This window comes from Tasmannia lanceolata, unplaced genomic scaffold (genome assembly GCF_043159265.1).
Source record: "Tasmannia lanceolata isolate RefF3 unplaced genomic scaffold, GAP_Taslan_0.1 ptg000020l, whole genome shotgun sequence".
NCBI lineage: Eukaryota > Viridiplantae > Streptophyta > Magnoliopsida > Canellales > Winteraceae > Tasmannia > Tasmannia lanceolata.
This window is the reverse complement of record NW_027518697.1, coordinates 7,419,619-7,439,583: the sequence shown is the minus strand read 5'-3', so window position 1 is coordinate 7,439,583 and position 19,965 is coordinate 7,419,619.

The following is a 19,965-nucleotide window of genomic DNA, read 5'->3' as shown; positions in this document are numbered from 1 at the left end:
CAGGGGGTGTGAAAAAATAAGCTACAGGCCCCACAATCGATTGTCAAAATGTTCAAAATCTAGAACGAACAGGCCTGAGTTTATCAGGTAGTTTCCTATTTGAGTTTGGCTTTGTTGTGGGCTCGGGCGGTGGAAATTACCTAATGTTTGACTCGGTGAATTGAATAAGTTCTACAGGAAGGAAAAAACAAATGCTAAAATGATGGTGGTTGTTACTTGTTAGGCTTAGGCTCCTTTCTAAGATACATTTTCTGGGTCCACTTGTACTTAATCGGGTCTGTTAATCCAACCTTAGACCAAAATTCTATCCAAATTCCATTGTGATGATCTGGATCGGACAATCCTACGCCCTTGATCCCTCAAGCCAAATTTTGGGCTCCGCCAAAAGATTGTAGTCCTTTATCTTACATGTGGGATTTGAAGATCACGATGTATTACAGGTTCAACGGTCTTGATTGTACTAACATGTCCCTGTGTGGGCCATGATTATTAGACTTAAAATTGCATCCGATTATGAGTCCAAAATCCAAAACGAACAGGACCCAATTCTTGAAAGACTTGGATCTATATCAAGTTGGGTTATATTCTTGAGTTCGTATTAAAAACTATGATATTTGAGCCTCGAGCTCAATTGTTCAAGGCTTTGTCCTTCAACCTTGAGGTCTGAAGATAAATCCCAACTTACCTACCAAAAAAAAGTTATGATATAGACACGCACCAAACGATCCAAACCGTTAAACAATTGATATTTCCGCATTTAATGTGAATAGTTAATCATTTTATTTTAAATATCCAATTGGACGGTTAAGATTGTTTCATGTGTGACCCACTGTCCTTTTTTGGGCTGCACGAGCCTCCATATAAAAACTCCTCAATTAATAGTGAAATTTGTTACTGTTAGGGAGCTTGATGGGCGATGGAGTGCTTCCTGAGTAAGATGCGTGTTCTCACTTAGTGGGAGACACGGTGTTGGTCATAAGAACACGGTTCAATGGTCAGCCTTCCCATTAGTAGGGTTGGTTATGTGGGCCCTTCTGATTGAAATTTGACCTGCCACCTTCTTTTCTTTTCTTTTCTTTCTTTTTTAAGAAGAAAGCCATCACCAAGCCATACACCCCTCTTGTAGCCACCTGAAATTGATGGCGTCTATTAAGCTCTTGTATTCTTTGTGTTGATTTTCACACATAGTGAAAGATTGTGATCTCGTCCTATAAGTAGGCTTTTACTTTGAATTAGCAAAATTTTTGTGTGTCCTTTGATTTTGGTCCTTTGATCTTTACAAAGTCGTATCAGAGTTGTAGGAATGACGGAATTGGTTTGAAGATTCTCATCGGAGGTGGGATTTCTCAATGAGGTAAATACTAATTAAATGTATATATACTATGAGGTATTTGGTAGGGACCATCGCAGAAAGCATTTCACAGACCGGTTGTTGCATGAGAAAGCAGCCACCTCAGATGAATTAAATGAATGAGACAGAATCTGAGCACATGTGGCTTCTTTCTCGTGGAAGTATGCAACAGCCAAAATGCCTTCTGCGAGGGTCCCTAGCAAACCCCATACTATGATCTTGAGAGGTTTTCTAATCGATGTACAGTGGTGTAGATTGATTAGCTCGAGAAAGTAACAAAACAAAGATTGGGTGAATTACTTGTCCAACCATTGGTTTCGAATCAAAACATATCATGGTCTTGTTGAGGTTCCACACAAAAGCAAAATAGTCCCACATCGGATAAGTGGAATGGATGGGGATGGGTTATATGGGAATGGGCACCCTCCCTCTAACAACTAGCTTTTAGGGGTGAGTTCTACCTGGTTAATTCCCTACAATTGGTATCAAAGATAGGGCGTGGTAAACCCGGTTTGCCTCTGAGGGTGGGAATGTCCCTCGAGGAAGATCTCGGAAACTCGGTTTGCCTCCGAGGGCGGGAATGTCCCTCGGAGAAGATATCGGAAACTCCAGTGTAGTGTCTCGTGGTTCCCACGTTGCCACCTCATGGAGGGGTGAGATTGTCCACGTTGCCACTGCATGGAGGGGGAGATTGTCCACGTTGCTTCTGCGTGGAGGGAGAGATTGTTGGGGTTCCACGCAAAAGCAAAATAATCCCACATCGGATAAGTGGAATGGATGGGGATGGGTTATAAGGGAATGGGCACCCTCCCTCTAACAGTTAGCTTTTAGGGGTGAGTTCTTCCCGGTTAATTCCCTACAGGTCTAATAATGAATCATTCTGCATTTTTCTAGTCTTTCTTGGGCTTTTTTGGTTTATGTCAGTACCGACCACTCAATACGACGACCACCTTCTATATAGGGCCACAAAATTTACAAAGAGTCATTTATAGGTGCAGGTGAACTATAATACATCAAAGGAATCAAACTCGATGTTTAATGTTGAAAGGTTTGATGGAAAGAAGAATTTTAGTTTGTAACAGGGATGGTTGGGTTTAACATGGCATGATTTAGGCGTTGAAAAAGAAAAGGATGGGATGCTGGAGAAGATGAAAGATACGAAATGGAAGGACATCAAGTCGAGATCTCTCAACGTAATTAAACTGTATCGGGTGGGTAATGTTATTTTTAACATTGTGCAAGAAGATTCAACCGGTGTATATGGGGATTGAAGAATCTATACATAGCGAAGAGATTGACAAAGATGCAAAAAGATAAGAAATCTTTTGAATATGAGAACATGATCAACAAGATCTTGGATCAACTTAGCAAAATTCATGTCAAGATTGAGGAAGAAGACATGGAAATCTCTAGAGGAGAAAAGTATGGAATAGGGGCTGATGTTTGGAGTAATTACGGATTGCGGGCACCTTTTAAAACAAGAACAAAAAACGGGCTAATCATCAAAATCGGGTTGGAAAAAGACCCTGATACCCTTCTGACATCGACATAAACGTCATTCAACTTCTTTTTTCATTACTGCTTATTAAATTGGCGCGCTTCACGATGCTTCTTTTGGTTCGTTTGAATGCGTATTTGAACTGAAAGAACCTTGGGTTCGTTTCTATCTTGTCCGTCGGAAATAACTAGAGACGGATGGATGCTTGACACGTGTTGAAAACTTTTTGGAACGCTGACAACCCAAAGTCAATCACTATCTTTTCTCACTTCTCATTTGGCTTAGAACGGTAACGTTATTGAATACGTCTCTTTTGGCTTTGGGTTCGTTTCTATCTTTTCACTTCTCTTTTAGTCCCCACTTCTGTTTTGGTTTATAATGATAACGTTAGTGAATACGCCTCTTTTGGCTTAGAACGGCAACGTTATTGAATATTTTATTATTTCTCACGTCTCTTTTGGCTGAGAATGCCGCCGGAATATTAAGGGGTACGCCGACGAAAATAAGGTGTAAGCGGAAATAGGGTGTACGCCGGTGGAAAGAGTAAATAATGGGGTAAGCCGGCGTAAATAATGAGGACCAAAAGAGAAGGAAAAAGATTCTAAGCCAAAAGAGAAATAATGGGTACGTCGGTATAAATAATGGGGTACGCCGGCGGAAATAAGGTGCACGCCGGCAGAAATAATGGGGACCAACATAGAAGGGAAAAAATTCTAAGCCAAAAGAGAAATAATGGGTACGCCGGCGGAAAGCGTAAATAATGGGATAAGCCGGCGTAAATAATGAGGACCAAAAGAGAAAGAAAAAGATTCTAAGCCAAAAGAGAAATAATGGGTACGCCGGCAAAAATAAGGGGTACGCTGGTAGAATTCAATGGTACACCGGCGGAATTCATGAGGTACGCTCGCGTAAATAATTAAGACCAGCAGAGAAGGGAAAATATTCTAAACCAAAAGAGAGAAATAATTGGTACGCTGGAGAAATAATGGGGAACGCCTGCGAAAAGCGTAAATAATGGGGTAAGCCGGTGTAAATAATGAGAACCAAATAATGAGAACCAAAAGAGAAGGGACAAGATTCTAAACCAAAAGAGAAATAATGGGTACGCCGGTGGAATTTATGGGTATGCCAGAGTAAATAATGGGGTATGCTGGCGTAAATAATGGAGACCAACAGAGAAGGAAAAAATTCTAAGCCAAAAGAGAAATAATGGGCACATCGGCAGAAATAATGCGGTACGCCAGCATAAATAATGGAGACCAATAGAGAAGGAAAAAGATTATAAGCCAAAAGAGATGTGTTCAAAAGAGAAGTGAGAAAAGATAGCGCTGCTCACTAAAGTATTCAATAATGCTAGCGTTTCAAGAAGTTTAAGTTTTCCAACACGTGTCAAGCATCCATCCATATCTAGTTATTTCCGACGACCAAGATAGAAACGAACCCAAGGTTCTTTCGGTTCAAATACCTATTCAAACAAATCAAAAGAATCCTCGTGAAGCTTGCCAATTTAATAGGCAATAATGAAAAAGGACTCTGTCAATGTCAGAAGGGTATCAAGGTTTTTGACCACCCGATTTTGAAGATTAGCCCATGTTTTGTTCTTGTTTTAAAAAGGTGCCCACAATCCGTAATTTCCCCACGCATTCCGTACTTTTCTCTCTCTAGATGGAAATGATTTATGGGGCAGAACATATTTACGTTGTTGCCCAAAAATGGACAGTTTAGATCATCCAATGGAATGGGCCGGACACTATTTTTTGAAAAATACTGGACTATACGACCACACTCCATTTAAAATCTTTATAAAGCCGAACCACGTTACTCATGAGGTTAGCTACGTAATTTGGTCTTTGATCGCAGTTGCGTGGAAAACAGAGGAGTTGGGTACAACGTCAACAACTAAACAGTTATTACAAACCAAGAAATGAAGAAAAATGTTTCATTTTTTTAGAGTTGGTCATCCAACAATAGTCCTTCAACCATAGCCACGTGACTTTATAATATAGCACAAAGTTTTCTATATTGAAATTTCGTAGAGGCAACGCCACTAACGTCATTAAACAAATCGGAACCATTACACTCAAATCAAAGGTAATGAGGAATGATAGATACAAGGGAGCCCTTGCATAAAGAGCCTGAAAAGGGCTCTTCATTGGATCCACATCATCAAATGTAACTATGTAACTGATTTTACTTTTTCAACCGATTTTAAAATGTAACTGAAAATGACGTTGATCCAATGAAAAGCCCTTTTGTGGCTCTTTATGCAAGGGCTCCCTTGTATCTATCATCTGAGACTGAATGTTTGCATAAATGCTCAGATACACCGAATAATGGTGTATGTTCTATAGATTATAATTTGGAGTTTTTATATGGTAAGTGCAGCGAAAAGAAATAAAGTGGGGGCTTATTATCCCGCGATCTAAACATTCATTTGTTGGGCCCCAACATAGATAGGTGGTGCCCTAAAAATCTTCTTCATAGGATGATCCTGACCGTCCTATATTCTGAAGTTTAAAATGGAATGCACATTATAGAAACCCGAGGGTTAAGTTCTTCCTAGGGAGAAGATTTTTCTGGGTGCAGCGTATTTATATTGGACCCGGAAAATGAATGGTTTAGATCACAAAATAATGTGGGCCCTGCTTTTTCTTTTTTTTCCTTTTTTTTTTTGCTGAAATTACATGCTAGGCCATTCACCTTATAAAAACAAATGGCTTGTTTATGCTTGTTTAGTACAAAAGTAGAAATAAATTAAAGGCACGTTGAAGAGGTACTTTCATGTCTAGGATATAATGATTGATGCTTTGAGTAAATATTAGGTAGGATTCGATGATCTGAGCAGAGGAAAAAGAAATGGGAAAAATAATTGACTTGCTATCCTGCCTGGCACTCCAATGGGGATAGAAAGATCATGGGTATAGCAAGACCGGGTTTATTTTATGTGAATGTGTCTTTCAACACCGAATAGACTCCTTTATTTCAAGTGTTTGATTTTTATATGGCTGTTTTAGTCTTTCTAAAAGATCTCTTGGATAGGTAATAGATAGAGTTTCTATCTATTTGGATTCTGGATGGTTAGTAGAGATACAGTTGGGAAGCATTAAGATAGGGAGTTATTTTTATCGGTTAGTAGAGATATCGAAGTGGGAATACCGGTTTGTTCTTTGGTTGCTTCGAGGTGATATCGAGGTTGGAAGAAGAGATGGTGGAAAGTGTTGGTATGTTGGCGGGGATCGAAAAGCTCAACAATATCAATTACATCTATTGGAAGTCGTGCTTGGAGTCGTATCTTCAAGGACAGGATCTATGGGAGATAGTAAATGGCAACGACACCGAGGTACCAGAAGAGGGAGCGGATACTCTACGGAAGTGGAAGATCTGTGTCGGAAAAGCATTGTACATATTGAAGGCGTCAATACAGAAGGAGTTGATTGAGCATATTAGAGATGCAAAAACTCCGAAAGAAGCGTGGGAGGCACTCTCATCTCTCTTTTCACGGGCGAACGATGCACGGTTGTAGTTCTTGGAGAACGAGATCGGCTCATTAACACAAGGTAATTTATCTGTTTCTGATTATTTTATGAAAGCTAAAAACTTGTATAATGAGATATCTCAATCAGACGAAGAGTCTAAGATTAGTGAAAGCCGGATGCGGAGAATGATTATCCGCAGTTTGAGGCCTGACTTTAGTGGTTTTATCACTGCTGTTTGTGGTTGGCCACCCCAACCGTCTCTCCTGGAGTTGGAGAATCTCTTGATTAATCAAGAGATGTTGGCAAGGCAGATGGCCGGATTGTCTGTGAAAGAAAGTGAGGAAGCGCTTGCGGTGAATAGTAAGTGGAAGTGGAAGAAAAATAAGAAGCCAAAGGATGGCTATAAGAGAGATGATCGGGCTAATAACAATGAAAATTCACAAGAAAAACATGTTTTTTATTGTTATGGATGTGGGAAGCCTGATCATATTAGAAGAAATTGTTAGGTTAGGATTGAGACCGATGATGGAAATTTTATCGTCGAATCCAAAGACAAGGAGGATGATGACGATGGTAAATGGGATATGCAAGCTTCTTTTGCATGTGATGTGGCAATGAAAGAGACAGCTACGGAATATGACTTTGAGGGGGAGGTTTGTTTTGCACTGAATGTTGCGGAATCTCCTATTGTGAATAGTCATGATTGTGAAACAAATTTGGTTGGCGATCAAGAGACACTTACGGAAGAGTGTAATGTCTCAGAAGATCATGAGGTGGAGGAGCCACTTACGGTAGATTGTAATGTCTCAGAAAATCGTTAGGTGGCAGAGCCGACTTCTTTTGAAGAGGCAAAGACATCAAGGAGTGGCAAATTGCTATGGGCGAGGAGATCAATGCCTTGAGGAAGAATGAAAGGTGGGATCTTGTCCCACCTCCACCAAACATAAAGCCTATTTCTTGTAGATGGGTATTTAAGGTGAAGCAAAAGGCGGATGGTTCGATTGATCGATACAAGGTGAGGCTAGTGGCACGAGGTTTTTCCCAACAATATGGGATTGACTTTGATGAGACATTTAGTCCGGTAGCGAAGATTACAACAGTTCGTATGTTGATTGCATTGGCAGCAAGTAAAGGATGGCGGTTGTTGCAGATGGACGTGAAATATGCGTTCCTCTAGGGAACTTGATAAGGAGATCTATATGGTCCAACCACAAGGATTTGAATGTTGAAAAAATCTTAGTTATGTGTGTAAGCTAAGGAAGGCGTTGTATGGCTTAAAGCAAGCACCACGTGCTTGGTATGGGAAAATTGCAGAGTTCTTGGTATTCAGTGGGTATACCGTAGCACCAGCGGATTCCGGCTTGTTTGTGAAGAAGATAGGAAGACATGTGGCTATTGTTCTTGTTTATGTTGATGATCTTGTCATCACAGGAGATGCCATAGAAGAAGTAAAGGCCATCCATAAATATCTTACCGTAAGATTTGAGATGAAGGAGCTTGGGGAGCTCAACCACCTCCTTGGTTTGGAGGTAATCTATAGATCTCAGGGTCTATTTTTGTGTTAGAAGAAATACACATCTGACATCTTAGAGAAGTTTGGTATGACAAACTGCAAGTCGATCTCAACTCTGATTGCGGTGAATGAACGGCTACGGAAAGAAGATGGGGAGATTTTGAAGGATACTACAATGTATAGACGGCTAGTTGGGAGTCTTATATATTTATCACTTACACGGCCTGACATAACTCATGCAGTCAGTGTTGTAAGCCGATTCATGGAGAAACCAAGAAAGCAACATCTGGATGCAGTTCGTTGGATATTGCGATATCTTGCAGGCACGATTGATTATGGTATCGTTTATGAAAAAGGGGTTCCATTTGAGATTTATAGTTGTTGTGATGCTAGTTATGCAGATGACCATTCTACACGCAGATCAACAACTTGATACATATTCAGTGGCAGATCTGGAGCAGTATCTTGGTGTAGCAAGCGACAATCAACGGTTGTGTTGTCAACAACTGAAGCGGAATATCGAGCAGCAACGATGGCAGCTCAAGAATGTACATGGTTACTTTAGCTGTTGTGGGATGTTGGGCAAGATACTGATTATGGGGTTGGATTGTATTGTGATAATGAAAGTGCAATTCGACTTGCGGAGAATCCGGTGTTCCACACAAGAACCAAACACATCGAAGTTCATCATCATTACATTTGAGAAAAGGTTTTGTGTGGCGAAATTTCACTAACACCGATTGAAACCAATGAGCAGGTTGCAGATATTTTCACGAAGGGGCTATCGATCGACAAATTCAGAAAGTTTCGTGAAGAGCTTGGTTTGATGAGCATTAGTCAGTGCTCGGAAGGAACTTAGCATTGCTAGTGGAGAGTTAACGCTGAAGTGAAGTGCTAGAGTCATCACTGATTCATGCACGGCATCGGAGGGGTCAGACCGACGGGATTGATTCATAACGGGTTTGAGTAGTTTGGCGAGTCGGTGTCAAGGGGGAGAATTGTGAACATGTCTTTCAACACCGACTCTAATAGAGTCCTTTATTTTAAGTGTTTGATTTTTATATGGCTGTTTTAGTCTTTTTAAAAGATATGTTGGATATGTAATAGATAGAGTTTCTATCTATTTGGATTCTAGATGGTTAGTAGAGATAGAGTTGGGAAGCATTAAAATAGGGAGTTATTTTTACCTAGAAATTGGTTGTGTTTATCCAACCGCGCGAGCAACAAGTTTATGTATATAAAGAGATGGAAACATGAATAAATTTAGAGTGTTGCTTTCACGTTTTGCACTGTGAATTGACGTTCCAAAAATTTCTTGTGTATCTCACATATTCCCATAGCATATTTCTCTCTCTTGTTAATTCTAATAGTGTGTTTCTTCTTAAACAATACCAAAGTAGGTTTACATTTTATCCTTGTATAGACCTGCTATTCATATGTGTCTGTTCGAGATCCGAGCCATTCATCTGGTAGGGCCTCGCATATGAGAAATAAGTTACAAAGAAGAGAAGTGCCCCCGGAAATGATATATAAACTCTCTTGTTTTGACGATGACACTTCCTATTTTATTAAACACTTCTAATCGGTTGTTTGTAGCTTTTTGGAAAACTTTAAAAACCTTAAACAACTCTCTATATAAAGGTATAAAATAAAGGAGATTTCATAAAATGAATGAGATTTTATAGGATGTGTGCATGTGAAGTCAAGTCTTTTTAAGAAAGTAAAGCGGGGTCCACTTTTAACGAAGATCCAAACCGTTCATTTGGTGGGTCACAATGTAAATAGGCTCTACCTCCTATATCACATCTCGATAGGATGTCCTAACCCTCCAATCTATTGAGATTTCTATAATGTTCAGTCCCATTACAGATGGTTATGGTCATCCTATGGAGATGGTTTGGATCATTATAAGAAGTGGGCTCCACTGTTTTTTTCTGGAAAGTACTGGACTCTACGTGTCCACATAAGATAAACTCTCAGAATAAAGAAAGGAGTGCCATTAGCATAGATACCATTTAGCTGTACTTCCAAGCAAAAAACATTGAGGCCATGCGTAAGAAGTTCCACTACACAAGCTATTCCATGATTTTTCATCTTCCCCGGTGATGCAACACCCCACCAAAGCCATATCAGAGTGCACCAAGATATTATATGGAATCATCGGTGTAAACCCTATATGGGAAAGTCCCTTGACGCAAAAGAGAATAGGACGCAAAAAGCCAGTAGCTTTTCTTACATGTCTGCCACTTGAGGGGAGAAAAGCAAAATCAATTTGATACATGGCTTTGAAAGTTCACTTAAATCTTGTTTGGACCTCTTGACGTACTCCCAAATCAATCGTTTGATTTTCACATAGCTTCAGTGGATTTCCACCGGGCAATCACAGTTTAATCATGCTTACTTGATTCAAAAGGTGTCATTTTACTTTCAATTATCTATTATATATATATATATATATATATATATATATATATATATATATAGAGTTCCTGAGGGTGCCCTCATATAGCTTATATGAGGTGGCTCTCACAAAACATAAGGGGCCCACATTGTTAGGATGATCCGAAGCATTCATTTGAAAGGCTCCATCATAGATAGGGTGTGTACAAAAAATCAGCTCCATTGGATCATCCTAACCCCTCCAAAAGTGGGGGCAAAAATGGATAGACACGTTTTGTCTACGAATCTGCCCATTCTTGCCCCCACTTTTGGAGGGGTTAGGATGATCCAATGGAGCTGATTTTTTGTACACACCCTATCTATGATGGGGCCTTTCAAATGAATGCTTCGGATCATCCTAATAATGTGGGCCCCTTATGTTTTGTGAGAGCCACCTCATATAAGCTTATATGGGGGCACCCTCAGGAACTCTCTCTCTCTCTCTCTCTCAATATATATATATATATATAGAACGGTTCCTACACATATGTGTAGATAAGTTATCTACACACTAGCTTAAATACAGTGGGGGCCACATTATTTGGGTGATCCAAACCATTCATTTTTAAGGCCCTCATATAGATAGGGTGTCCACAAAAAATCAGATCCATAGGATCATCCTAACCATTCGAACTGTGGAGGCAAAAAATGGACTAATTTGTGAAGGTTTAAAGACATCCATTTTACCTCCACAAATCGTAGGGTTGGGATGATCCTATGGATCTGATTTTTTGTAGACACCCTATCTATGTGAGGGCCTTTAAAATGGATGGCTTGGATCACCCAAACAATGTGGGCCCCCACTGTATTTTAAGGTAGTGTGTAGAAAACGGTTCCTACACATATGTGTAGAGAGTTCTCTACACACTACCTTAAAATACAGTGGGGGCCCACATTGTTTGGGTGATCCAAGCCATCCATTTTAAAGGCCCTCACATAGATAGGGTGTCTACAAAAAATCAGATCCATAGGATCATCCCAACCCTACGATTTGTGGAGGTAAAATGGATGTCTTTAAACCTTCACAAATTAGTCCATTTTTTGCCTCCACAGTTCGAATGGTTAGGATGATCCTATGGATCTGATTTTTTGTGGACACCCTATCTATGTGAGGGCCTTAAAAATGAATGGTTTGGATCACCCAAATAATGTGGCCCCCACTGTATTTTAAGGTAGTGTGTAGATAACTTATCTACACATATGTGTAGGAACCGTTTTTTCTCTCTCTCTCTCTCTCTCTATATATATATATATATAAAGCTGGATGTGGTACGCTGAGGGTGTGCCACGTGGCACCCCCTCTGCATACCGCATTCAACCTTTTTTTTTATAACTTCAGCCCTTTTTTTTAACGCATCTATTCACAAGGCATTTCTAACCGTTTTATTCTCTCTCTCTCTCTCCCTCTCTCTCTCTCTCTCTCTCTCTCTCCAATCAAACCCTATGAAGGATCACAACCCTTCAATCCATAATTTCAGCCCTTTTTTTAACGCGTCTATTCGCAAAGCTTTTCTAACAGTTTTATTCACTCTCTCTCTTACTCTCTCTCTCTCTAATAAAAACCCTATGAAGGACCACAACCCTTCCATCCATAATTTCTAAATACCCACCCATACGTTATGTCTTTTCAGAAATGCCTCCTAAACTCCACCTATTTAAATATAGTTTCCTTGCCTCTACCCTTCATCCATCCAATTTATGCAATTTTCCCTATATCTTCTACTCAAAATCCACCATTATATCAGACACCAGGTACTCTTTTTTATTGTGCTATGTCTTATTCCTTAAAGAAAAGGCATTTTTTTGCAATTAATTTATATATTGGTTTATGCTTCTACGACTTTATAAAAATTGATTTATAATTTTTCTCGCCCATTAATTCCTAATTTGTTTGTACATTTAGCTTTTTTTTTTTTTTTTTATAGGGTTATCAACATTTATCCTCATGGATCTCTTTTAAAATGCATCTTTATTTAAAACAGTTTTAAAGCATTTTTTTTCTCGCCCTGTGCATCGCACGGGCCTGCAACTAGTTTAACATTAAAATCTAATAATCAACTTTTGCCTCCTTCAACTCAAAAGGATTTTCAATGTTTTAGCCATATTTCTGTTACTGTCTTAAGTGTGGGCTTGTCCAGGTATGAGACTAGACGGAACCTCGCCTGGCGACATGTTTAACGAGCCTAACCTTACGTGTTCCATTAGCTTGGAGTTCTTGGTCTAGTTACTTAACATTTAGCATCAGAGAAGCCGCCACGGTATATGTTTGAGTCACGGAAGGGGCAACTTGTGGAGATGACTAATTGAAAAGAGCTACTAGGGAAAAAGATAAAGTGGAGTTACCAGAGTGGACAACCACAAAGGGACGCCATGTGAAAAGGGTTAACTAGAAAAAAAAGGCCAGAGTGAAAGTCATCGTAAAGTTGGTCACGAAAAAGCTTCAGATGCACTGGAAGGCATAGGCGGCACACAAGAAGGTAGTGATTGTATCTTAGACTTCACGATATGTGCGAAAAAAGAGGTACGCCAAAGTGGACAACCACGAAGGGATGGCATGTGGAAAGGGCTAACTAGAAAAAGGCCAGAGTGAAAGTCATCGTAAAGTTCGTCGCCAAAAAGCTTCAGATGCATTGGAAGGCATGTTGGATCTTAGACTTCGCGATATGTGCGAAAGAAGAGGTACGCCAAAGTGGACAACCACGAAGGGACATCATGTGGAAAGGGCTAACTAGAAAAAAGGCCAGAGTGAAAGTCATCGTCAAGTTCATCGCCAAAAAGCTTCAGATGCATTGGAAGGCATGGGCGGCACACGAGAAGGCAGTGATTGTATCTTAGACTTGGCGATATGTGCGAAAGAAGAGGTACGCCGTAGTGGACAACCATGAAGGGACGGCATGTGGAAAGGGCTAATTAGAAAAAAAGGCATGAGTGAAAGTCATCGTAAAGTTCGTCGCCAAAAAGCTTCAGATGCATTGGAAGGCATGGAGTGGTTGTATCTTAGACTTCGCGATATGTGCGAAGGAAGAGGTACGCTAGAGGGGTCCAGCTGATGGAATGCATTAGGTTAGGCCCTTTAAATGTGTCCCATACTAGGTTGGGTCACACCTACTCCCCATATTTGGGCACGCCCCACTTAGGACCGTAACATTCCACCACACTTTCGCATTCTTCGTCCTTGGTGCCTCACTCTATGGTATCCTGTTACAAACTTGATCTGCTTTGTAACGGAATTGATCTTCCTAGAGGGAAGATTGACCTCTTGGTCCACTTCGAGGGAAGGATCAGTCCTCCTTTGCGCTCCCATAATCTTCAGGATAAAATTCATCATTAATTTCTAAAAAGGGTGTTGAGAAAATCCGCCAGGCAAATCCAATCCAATCGTGCACAAATTAAACAGAAAATAAAATAAACAAACAAGTCACAAGATGAACACCAAGATTTTACGTGGTTCGGCAAAGCCTACTCCACGGGCAAGAAACACGATCTTCCACTATGAGAAAAACAAATTACAAGGATTACAATGGATTAATCACAAACCCACAAACCTGCAACCCTTTCCTTGCTTCTCAAACCCAAGACCATACACCGAGAGAAACCCAAGAAAACCCGAAAGAAAACCCAAGAGGAACCCAAGAAGAAACCCAAGAAAAACCCTTTTCTTCCTTCTTCTTATCTCTCATTTTTCTCTTTCTCCCTGAGGGTAGCCGTCACACCCCAAGCCTCTCGCTACTTCTCTCTTACTGTTTCCCCTTCTTTTAGTTACGTTATTCCAAAACCCAAAATAAAGAAACACTTCCGTTTTGGGTTCTACCTTACCACGCAAGTGTTGTCCAAGAAAGAAATTTTATAATTATCGTTTCCCACTTATCTTGAAAAACAAGGCAACTTCCCAACAATCTCCACCTTGGCTTGTTTCCCAGCCACCTGAAGATTTTTTGTTGATGTTATTACCAGTCCGCTATCACCGCAAACCACTATTAGCCTTCCGAAGTACCAGCTACACACCTTCGAATCACCTTGGTTTTGACTCACCCAGTCAACCTTTGAGAGGGATCTCGATCCATCATCCTCAACGCAGGTACTGTCATCCTCTCACAATCATCTGCAACTTGGAAACTTGTCTCTGCACCAACTGCGAAAGAGATCCTACCCGTGCACGCACTACCACTCTGTCTCCAACTAGTCATCAAGATTTTAGGAACACTAGTCACCGTGTCCCCGACCAGACGATACAATCTGCCACGCTTCTCTCCTTTCATCAGAACCATACAGCCGCGTGTGATTTTCATGGCTCCACCTACAGCTGAAAACCTGCAACCCCTGGAGTCCAACCGACTAAGAGATACTGGATTCTCCTATAGCTTTGGGACATACGCCACACCACCCAAAGTACGAACCACTCCATCAAACATTTTGATCTTCACTGTTCCAACTCCCGTGACGTCACAAGTAGACCCGTCACCCAAGGATACTACACTCGCCCTTGTCTCCTGGAACACATCAAAATATTCCCTCCTAGAGCATACATGAACATAGCACCCTAAATCTAAAATCCACTCATCATGAGGAGAAGTGTGATTACCTGTGGAGACTGTGAGAACGTCTCCAAACCCTTCGCTCTGTTCATCCACCACCACAGCATTCGTAGTACCATTGTCCACCTGGTCAGCTCGCTTTGGACAATCCCGCTTGATGTGGCAATATTCCTTGCAAAGGTAACATTGCACACCCTTTCCACTGACCCTGGATTTTGACCTTCCTTTTCCTGATCCTCTGTCAAACGACCTTCCTCTTTGATTTCCACCATGAACAACAAACCCTTGTTCTTCACTTATACCAATAACAGGTTCTTCCACATCTCATTCTATAAGAGTGACGCCGTGACTTCCTCTAACTTTATTGTATCTTTACCATACAATAAAGTTGTCACCAGGTTGTCATACGAATCAGGAAGAGAAGTAAGAAGCAAAGGGCTTGTCTTCTTCCTTCAACTTTTCGTCAACCATGTGGAGTTGATCCACAAGCCCGTTGAACACTGTAATGTGTTCCAAAAGATCCCCACCTTCATGGATCTTCAGCCCGTCCAATTGCCGCTTCAGATACAACCTGTTGGCCAAGCTTTTTGACATATAAAGCTTTTCCAACTTCTCCCATAATTTAGGCGCATCTTCTTCTTCCATAATGTTAAACATAACGTTATCTGCAAGACATAGTCGAATCGTGCTGACCGCCTTCGACTCTATGTCTTCCCACTCGGCACCCATCATCTTCTCTGGCTTCCCATCATTTTCCCTTCAACGCCTTAGCTAATCCCTGTTGAACTAGGGTATCCTTGACCCTCATCTGCCATAGGCTGAAACTACCCTTTCCGTCAAATCTGTCGATGTTGAACTGAGTAGAACTTGATTTTACTGCCATCTGAGATTACACTGTACTTCACAGTGTAGCGCTCCACCTTGGACAAGAATCTTTCTAGGACAATCATTCTACACCAAAGATCAATCTAACTGCTATCCAGCCACAACACCCACGATCACTTTGCCCGCCTTCGACGATCGCTCTGCCTGAGCTTTGATACCACTTGTTGAGAAAATCCGCAAGGCAAATCCAATCCGATCGTGCACAGATTAAACGGAAAATAAAATAAACAAGCAAGCCACAAGATGAACACCAAGATTTTACGTGGTTCCGCAAAGCCTACTCCACGGGCAAGAAACACGATATTCCACTATGAGAAAAACAAAATTCAAGGATTACAATGGATTAATCACAAACCCGCAACCCTTTTCTTGCTTCTCAAACCCAAGACCGTACACCGAGAGAAACCCAAGAAAACTCGAAAGAAAAACCCAAGAGGAACCCAAGAAGAAACCCAAGAAAAACCCTTTTCTTCCTTCTTCTTATCTCTCTTTTTTCTCTTTCTCTCTTAGGATAGCCGTCACACCCCAAGCCTTTCGCTACTCCTCTCTTGCCGTTTCCCCTTCTTTTACTTATGTTATTCCAAAACCCAAAATAAAGAAACACTTCCGTTTTGGGTTCTACCTTCCCACGCAAGTGTTGTCCAAGAAAGAAACTTTCTAATTACCGTTTCCCACTTAACTTGGGAAACAAGGCAACTTCCCAACAAAGGGCTTACATGTTATTTATAAAAAAATAGCTGACTTTCTAGTTCTTCTAAAACTCCTACCGAAGCAAATCTAGATAACTCTAGTCTCTAAGACTCATATCCATACCAACAAACTGTGAGATAAAATTCCACAAAATATAAAATGATTTATTCTACGTAAATGAGACCCATCATCTAACCACGTAACATATCTCCACTCTTGCAACTCTCAGGCATGGTTTTAAATTTCGATCGAAATTTCGGATTTCGGTGGAGACCGAAATCGAAATTTCCCGAAATTCCATTTTTCGCCATTCAAAATTTCAATTAAATACCATTATTATTAAAAAAAAAAGTGTTACAAAATTTCGGACCGAAATTTCGGTTTTCGGTGGGGTCCGAAACGGTTACCGAAACCAAAATTTTAAACCATGCTCTCAGGCTTTTTACCATGTAGCCTTTCTAGATAGTCCTCTCCATAAGTCATTAAGGGTCCTTTGGCTGGTGGTGACCAGCCAATAAGCTAAAAGCTAGAGTTGATGGAATGTGTTAGGCTAGGCGAGTTAAACTTATTCCATACCTACTTACTTAGAGACGCTCACTATGGCCTTTTTTGCTTGGGCTCTCAGCGACTTGAACATATCAAGTGGTGGCTACTCTCTTGCCAAAGGTTACTCAAAGCCCCCTCAAAACCCCAAACCCCCAAATTCCCTCCCATTTTACTCTCCTCGCTTCTCGTCTCCGCTCTCCGGACGATTTCGACCTTTTCGTCAGGTATTCTCCTTTTCCAAATCCCCTCCTTTTTCTTTATTAAATTTATTGCATTGATTTGAAATCTGTATTTTTAGGTAGATTTTGATGCCAACAACCTCACAAGTTTTGAATTTCATAGAATTTTGTTGAATTCACGTCTATTAAGTTGGGTAATTTGTATTCAATATGAACAATTGTAGAATCTCTGTGAATTATGTACTATTTTTCAACTTTAGTATTCCTGCGAATTCTTTATAACGATTGAAGTATCTTTTATGGTTAATTTATAATTGGGGATATCTTTTAAATTTCAACCGAAATCCGGTGGAGACCGACACCTAAATGGCCTTTCCCCGAAAGGGTCATTTATTTTGGTCGAAATTTTGTTTTTGCCCGAAATTTAAACCAAAAAACTTTTTTTATATTATTATTTTAATATTTTACCGAAATTACCGAAATTTCTGCCGAAATTACCAAAATTTAATATTAAATAAAATACCCTTTTCTTTGTGGTACCGGATTTGAAATTTCGGCCGAAATTTTGAAATTCCAAGGGTCCGAAACCGGTACCGAAACCGAAATTTTAAACCATGGTTAGGACATTTACATTGAGGAATAGTCACTAATGAAATTTCTGGTACTGTTATTTGGACACTTGTAGTCCAAGCATTGTCTTTTGACACATTTTTGGGATCATGAATTTTTACATGCAATTACGTTTGCTCTGTTCCAAGAGGATCCCAATGCAAGTCTGTTGAGTAAAAATGAGCAATCTGAATGCATGCTGCTTTTGCTTCTAAAGGTCTTGATTTCTTTAGCCTTGGTACAACAAAATTGTAGGCATCAAAGATATGATTGCACTCTTGAGAGATGCTCGAGGCCCTTGCTCATCCTGGTTGGCGCGTTGCTATGGATTTTGAGATGGCCGCTTTTCAAGTCAATCAGACTTGAGATTTGGTCCCTCTATGTCATGATGCTCGGCCAGTGGGCTGTCGTTGGGTCTATGCCATCAAATACTTACCCGACGGCATAGATGAGCGCCTTAAGGCGTGCTTGGTTGCCAAGGGCTACACAGACCTTTGGGGTTGACTACATTGAGAAATTCTCCCCGGACGCTAAAATTCCCTCCGTTCGAGTGTTGATCTCTCTAGCTGTCAACCGAGGGTGGCCCTTACATCAGCTTGATGTCAAGAATGCCTTTATGCATGGAGACCTACCTGAGGAGGTTTATATGGAGCAACCTCTGGGTATGTTGCTTAGGGGGAGATGTCCTCCTCAGTTTGCCAATTGCGAAAATCTCTTTATGGCCTAAAGTAATCACCTGGAGCATGGTTTGAGCATGGTTTGGGAGATTCAGTGATGCTATTATCCACTTTGGCATGAAGTAATGTGCGATTGATCACTTCTTCTTTAGCCATTAGTCTAATGCCGACTATATTCTTCTCATAGTTTTCGTGGATGATATTATCATTACTGGGAGTGATTCAGTGGGCATACAAAAGTTGAAGACTTTTCTGCAGAAAGTTATCCACCAAGGATCTAGGTCGCATGAGATACTTTCTTGGAATTGAGGTAGCCTATTCTCTCAGTGGTCTTTTTCTTTCATAGAGAAAGTATGTATTGGACTTATTAGATGAGACAGGTTCTCTTGGCGTAAAATCTGCTACCATGCTTATGGACCCGAATATCAAACTTCTTCCAGAAGAGGGAGAATTGTTAGATGATTGTTGGATTTGAAATTTTATAAAATATGAAATATAATAAAATCCCTTAGTAAATCAAGAAGAGAGAGAAAGGGGTGACTACAAGTTAATTTATTCCCTAAAGTGAAAAATGATAAGTATAAAGTCAAATTACTTTAATAAAGTGAAAAAGGGGAGCCTACGACTAAGGGTATCCCCAAACTATAGGGAATAAAGCAACTTTCGCGAAGGAAGAAGTAAGTCGTTCACTGTTCAAAAAAAAAAGAAGTTACGTAACTCCCCACAAAAGGGGAAGTGGAGATCGTGAAGTTGAGGGATAAGGGGTGAGGTGGCAGTTGCCAACCACTTCAAGAGAGTTTATAAATAGATATTCGATCTTTGAGAAAAGGGATCGCATCCTTTAGAGAAAAGAGGTTACGCAAAGTAAGAGCAAAAGAAGGAAGCAGAGAAATAAAGGAAATATAAAGATTTGCAGAACTAACAGTTCTTTTTCCATTTTGCAGACTTCTTCTAAAAAGTAGAGAAGTCCTTTTGTGTCTCTTCTAGGAGACTCAAAAGGCGAAGAAGACATTTCTCTACCGGGGTCCAGGGATAAAGATGATAAAGAAACTCGGAGACCTTTCTCTACCAGGGACCGGAGAGGAAGATGATAAAGAAACTCGAAGACCTTTCTTTATCGGGGTCCGGGGAAGAAGATGATAAAAAAAACTCGAAGGCTTTCTCTACCGGGGTTCAGGGAGAAAGTAAGGTTTTAAATTTCGGTTTGGGTTTCGGTTTCGTGCCAAAATTTTGGCCGAAATCATGTAAAAATATGATTATGATTTCGTTTTTTTTTTGACCGAAATGTCTAAAATTTCGGTGATTTCAGTGGAAATTTTGGCTATTTCGGTGAATATTTCATAAATTTCGGTGGGAATTATAACATTTCGGTGGACTTTTTTAATTGTAAAAAAGGCTAGAAAAGAAATTTCAACCGAAATTTCGTCGAAATCTTGTAAAGAAACGACTTCATGTAAATTTCGTTTCGGTCGCGGCCGAAACCAAAATTTTTCGGCCAAAATTTAAAACCATGGGAGAAAGATGATGAAGAAACTCAAAGATCTTTCTCTACAGGGGTCCGGGGAGA